At 38.3% G+C, this 6,018-nt stretch overlaps 1 non-coding gene across 1 annotated transcript; it reads left to right on the top strand.

Annotated features, from left to right (window-relative positions):
* The first annotated feature begins 347 nt into the window (after positions 1 to 347).
* Trnat-cgu lies at positions 348 to 419 on the top strand. Its single transcript has one exon. It is a non-coding gene; the product is annotated as a tRNA-Thr (tRNA).
* The last annotated feature ends 5,599 nt before the right edge of the window (positions 420 to 6,018 follow it).

Below are 6,018 nucleotides of genomic sequence, written 5' to 3'. Positions count from 1 at the left end.
TTTAACGATAAATTCCCAGCTTAGAGAACTTAAAAATTGACGTAATTAAGTCTGAGACCCAACAGGATATAGGATATATTAATCTTTAACGAATTTACCAGTCAACTCAAGCAATGTTACATTAGTTGGGCTATATTACTCCATAAAATAGAAACTTTCTGAGTGCTGAAAATAATTCGAAAGTTAAAAGCTGTGAAATTCAACTATGAATTCCCAAATTTGATGCACGAAGCAATGCCAGGGATTGAGGAGAGACAGGAAATGGTAGGCAATGTTCACTCACCCATTTGTGATTGGAGTAATACACTATGTAAAGTATTAAAAATGGATACACTTTTACTCACAAGGCCTCTTTAGCTCAGTGGTAGAGCACTGGTCTCGTAAACCAGGGGTCGTGAGTTCAAACCTCACAGGAGGCAATTCTTTTATGCTGGTGTCGGTGGGGTAAAGTCCTCCAAACAAGAGGTCGCGAGTTTGAGTCCCTCCAGGATATTTTACCCCAATCCAGGGCATGGAAGATAGTACACATGCAATTGTTAAAAATTATTGAAAACCCCCAATGAAAAAGGCCAATTAGTGAGATATTCGGCGCTATGGCAATAAAATAAAGAGTCAACATCTTTTTTCTGCGGTCGGGTAATGGTGTACGACTGCGCACCGAAACAATACGGATAGGACTTACGCAAGGCTTTCCCCAAAACGTAATTTTCGATACATTACTTCATACTAAAAACTTTCACCTCCGTATTACTTGGAATTCAAATGGGAATCTTTCGACTGCTAAATAAATCAAGAAAGGAATTCTTCTTTTCCCAAGATACTGACGCCCTTAAAGAAGTTTCTCAATCAGTGTTAGTCGTTGAAATGAAAATAAATTATGAATTGAAAGCCACGTGAGTGTAGCACCAGATAGGCGTTCGGGCACGAAAGAGTTTCATTCATAGATTTCAGATTGGAAATTCATGAACTTAAGGGCCTAAATCAAATCAAATTTGAAACCCAAAACCAATAAATAACAAAAAAATCAAAGGTAAAACATCCTGATTCTTGAAAAGTACATAGAAATAGAAATAGAAATTTTAATGGAGATAATTGACAGATAGAAGTCAACATGTACCAAACAATATTCCTGCATTGAAGAAGGAGATTGAGGTCTAACATTTAGTTATTTACTGATAAACTATGATCCATTTTTTCACTTCATATCGCTTGGTTTATATCTAATTTGAGGTCAAGAGACAAGCCTCAATTCCTCCACACCAGTTTGCTAAGACGTCTTTTAAAGATGTCCATCTCGGGCTACTAGGTCAGTAATTAAAATTTCAAAACGACCTTGGGTATTTCTAAGATTTCGGAAGCATGGCTCTGACAATTTGGCAGTTGGTCCAGCTTTAATGAAGATAATTGGCAGATAGAAGTCAACATTCAATGGATAATGTTCCTGCATTGAACTAGGAGATTGAGGTATGACATTTAGGTATTTACAGATAAACTATAATCCATTTTGTTCACTTCGTATTGCTTGGTTTATATCTAATTTAAGGTCAAGAGATAAGCCACAATTCCTCCACACCAGTTTGCTAAAAAGTCTTTTAAAGATGTCCATCTCAGGAGACTAGGTCAGTAATTAAAATTTCAAAACGACCTTGGTTATTTCTAAGATTTCGGAAGCCTGGCTTAGACAATTTGGCAGTTGGTCCAGCTTGAATGAAGATAATTGGCAGATAGAAGTCAACATTCAATGGATAATGTTCCTGCATTGAACAAGGAGATTGAGGTATAACATTTAGGTATTTACAGATAAACTATAATCCATTTTGTCCACTTCGTATTGCTTGGTTTATATCTAATTTAAGGTCAAGAGATAAGCCACAACTCCTCCACACCAGTTTGCTAAAAAGTCTTTTAAAGATGTCCATCTCAGGAGACTAGGTCAGTAATTAAAATTTCAAAACGACCTTGGTTATTTCTAAGATTTCGGAAGCCTGGCTTAGACAATTTGGCAGTTGGTCCAACTTTAATCCTATCAGATTCGTCCCGCATGATATGACGTAATTCAAACTATTTCTTGCGTCAGTGTAATCTTCGCGAACCTTTTCTACCTTTTGGAGAGAACGTCAACTTTTCCCACCGAGCTTTCATAAGTGAGTAGGAGACGGCGGGAAATAGGCGCTTAAATAAGAGGCCGAAGCAATAAAGTAAGACGACGAGAATGTCCTCGCGAGAGGAGGGGGCGCCTGGGTGCGGTGAACAGGCATCTTCACCGACAACCAGTCTGTCCAACCGTCCAAAGTTTTTCGCCTTATTTCTGCTAAACTATTCATAAACCTAAGACGCTCAAGATGCGGTGAACAGGCATCTTCACCGACAACCAGTCTGTCCAACCGTCCAAAGTTTTTCGCCTTATTTCTGCTAAACTATTCATAAACCTAAGACGCTCAAGATGCGGTGAACAGGCATCTTCACCGACAACCAGTCTGTCCAACCGTCCAAAGTTTTTCGCCTTATTTCTGCTAAACTATTAATAAACCTAAGACGCTCAAGATGCGGTGAACAGGCATCTTCACCGACAACCAGTCTGTCCAACCGTCCAAAGTTTTTCGCCTTATTTCTGCTAAACTATTCATAAACCTAAGACGCTCAATATGCGGTGAACAGGCATCTTCACCGACAACCAGTCTTTCCAACCGTCCAAAGTTTTTCGCCTTATTTCTGCTAAACTATTAATAAACCTAAGACGCTCAAGATGCGGTGAACAGGCATCTTCACCGACAACCAGTCTGTCCAACCGTCCAAAGTTTTTCGCCTTATTTCTGCTAAACTATTCATAAACCTAAGACGCTCAATATGCGGTGAACAGGCATCTTCACCGACAACCAGTCTGTCCAACCGTCCAAAGTTTTTCGCCTTATTTCTGCTAAACTATTCATAAACATAAGACGCTCAAGATGCGGTGAACAGGCATCTTCACCGACAACCAGTCTGTCCAACCGTCCAAAGTTTTTCGCCTTATTTCTGCTAAACTATTCATAAACCTAAGACGCTCAAGATGCGGTGAACAGGCATCTTCACCGACAACCAGTCTGTCCAACCGTCCAAAGTTTTTCGCCTTATTTCTGCTAAACTATTAATAAACCTAAGACGCTCAAGATGCGGTGAACAGGCATCTTCACCGACAACCAGTCTGTCCAACCGTCCAAAGTTTTTCGCCTTAATTCTGCTAAACTATTCATAAACCTAAGACGCTCAATATGCGGTGAACAGGCATCTTCACCGACAACCAGTCTGTCCAACCGTCCAAAGTTTTTCGCCTTATTTCTGCTAAACTATTCATAAACCTAAGACGCTCAAGATGCCGATATATTAGCATCCCATTTTCGCGTGAAAACCCTCAAGGTGCTGGGCCCGTGTTTAATCTTACGTAAAAATATTGTTTAATTATATTTTCATTATAGGATTTTTAGATAGATTGAAAGTGAGTAGGCTTTACAGCGAATTGAGGAAGGCAGTGCTGGAAGGAAAGGGAGACTCCCAGATCTCTTCTTTAATACTCCAAGGAAACCTACCTTAATCGGTAGAATACTATTAAAAATATTTTCAGTAAGTTCCGCATTTATACTGGAGATTTTATTTAATTTTATCACTCCCGAGGGCATGGTATTACTATTACGAGGGCAGAAGTATTTAGGGTTCTATATAAACAATATAATTATTCTCTTGATTCAATCCCTTAACGCCTTCTTGAATTGGGCTTTAGAGGAAAAAAAACGGAAATAGCCATGAGAGTTTAAGGTTAATTCATACATTTCGCATTACTACCTTTCGACTCATCTTTATTAGTCATGTATTGCTCACGCTATAAGCTTGAAATTTTCAGAGCATAGAGAGTACACCCCGGTTAACATTTAAGGGGTTATTCCTTACCAATGAATGGAGCTACTACAGACGAGCGAAACAAACAATGGATGAACTGCGCATGCGCAGAAGTACAGCGGGCGAGTCGCGCATCTTAAGTCGCTGGTCGCAGCCGACTGCTCCAAGTTTGAGTCGCCAGTCGCCGGCGTCGCACGACCATTATTGCCTCTTGTACCATTGTTTTTATGTGTCAATAGCGAAGAATTGCGTGAAATCGTGTGAAAAAATCTAATTTATAGTTTGTTAATAACAACAAAATCCACATCCAGGAGAATATATCACCTCAAAACTGAAAAACTAGCATTATTATCGCTGGCATGGTAGAAATCACCAAGTCTCTACCTTATATTTAAACTGCATCGCCATTACTTCACAGAGAATTACTTCACTTGATTTTGTACCTATGATATTTAGGACCGGTTTCATAATGTCTGGTTAAAATTTTGCGCAGCATGAAAACTGGCGTTAACTCATCCTTGCGTTGGAGATCATGAGTTTAACGAAACGTTATTTTGAACTACTTTTACTTACTGTAACTTATTAACATTCTCCAGCTTAGGTTTTCGCTGTACCATGTTCCGGTTAAGTCTAACCAGACATTATAAAAGCCGGCTCTTAAATATTTAAATCGACTAAGGAGTAATAAATATTTTATGATGAAATCCAGAACGACGAACCAATAAATGGGAGCCAATGAACAACGACAATACAGTTTGCGTGGTGGAGGCCTTATTTTTCTCTGGTCTCTTTATGCAAGGAGGATGGACGCCCATCAGAGAAGTAAATGTGTTATTCGCAGCCCACTTGCTTGTTATAGCCTTCCTCATACGGTTGATGTATGGACTAAGGAGCATCGTTCACACACTCACATTGGTGGAACCACCGTAAAAATAGACGGGTGGGGAGAGTAGGGAGTTAACTCGTGCGATTACGGTCATGCGATGGTGGACGGGTCTTCAACATCGCCGTAATCACCAAGAAGGTTCATTTTTCCTCCGCAGGTTAACGCTCTCGTCCGCTTATCGGCAAAGGTCGTGAAAGCAGTGTGATGGTTACGCAAAAAGCAACGATCGATGCGATAATTGAAACGACATGAGCACTGCACATCAGCAAATATTTACGTATTTTTAACAAAATAGTGATACAAAGAAGTACATTTTTTTCAAGTTGCTATAACACGAGAAATTTGAGTTTCCTGTATATTTTTATGCCAATGAAAATGATTCAAATCGGATTACATCACCCAAATGGTGCGAGGGATTCAAAAATTCCATAAATATCGTATTAAAGGGATTTATCAAGCATATTCCAAGTTTTACTCTCGTATTTTATTGCTATTGTACAAAGTAAAAATTGCTGTCGTTGCTAACGCATTGTTTAGGAAGAAAAAATGTTTCTCAATTCCTATTTTATCTTACGATGACGAAGATCCTTCTAAATTAACACTTATGCCAATATTTTGACAATATTTGTATATTTTTCATTCGAATATCCGAATTTTAGAAATGGTTTCAAGGGAAATGAAATCTTTATAGTGCTGTTATCACTTAAAATAACTCATCATTGACTCCATATATTAACATTCAATATATATTTCCACAGCAGATGAGGAAGGTTTTTCACCTGCCGCCAGGCATATCAGCACTACATTTATAAGTATAATGAGGCACTATTTTCTCCCTACATAATCATTTATCTTACTAAGTAACTAATTTCATAACATTTTTATGACTTGACTTTTGAATCGTGATTGCATAACGGAAGGGACAACCTGATTGCACCAGCGCATTATATTCCCACAAATGACTCTGGAAACGCCTTCACAAATAATTTCTCTTGAGTCATTAAAATTCGAAGAGTTTGAATGAGTATCTCTCCATTCACTTTCATCAATATTGTGAAGCAAAATATATTTTGCATTTTAGTTACGAACAAAATTGCCAAATTTACTGACGACAAACTTGAAGTTAATTCTATCGTCTATAGTGGAAGTGTACGCATGACTGAGACAATAACAATCCAATGAATTTATTTAACGCTGCTATCATCAAAAGACACCAAAATAACTGGAAACAAGAAATATCCATTAAATAATAAAATAAT

This window comes from Ischnura elegans, chromosome 6, assembly GCF_921293095.1.
Source record: "Ischnura elegans chromosome 6, ioIscEleg1.1, whole genome shotgun sequence".
Classification (NCBI taxonomy): domain Eukaryota; kingdom Metazoa; phylum Arthropoda; class Insecta; order Odonata; family Coenagrionidae; genus Ischnura; species Ischnura elegans.
The sequence above is the reverse complement of the archived record's forward strand: the minus strand, read 5'-3'. Positions and strand labels throughout refer to the sequence as shown.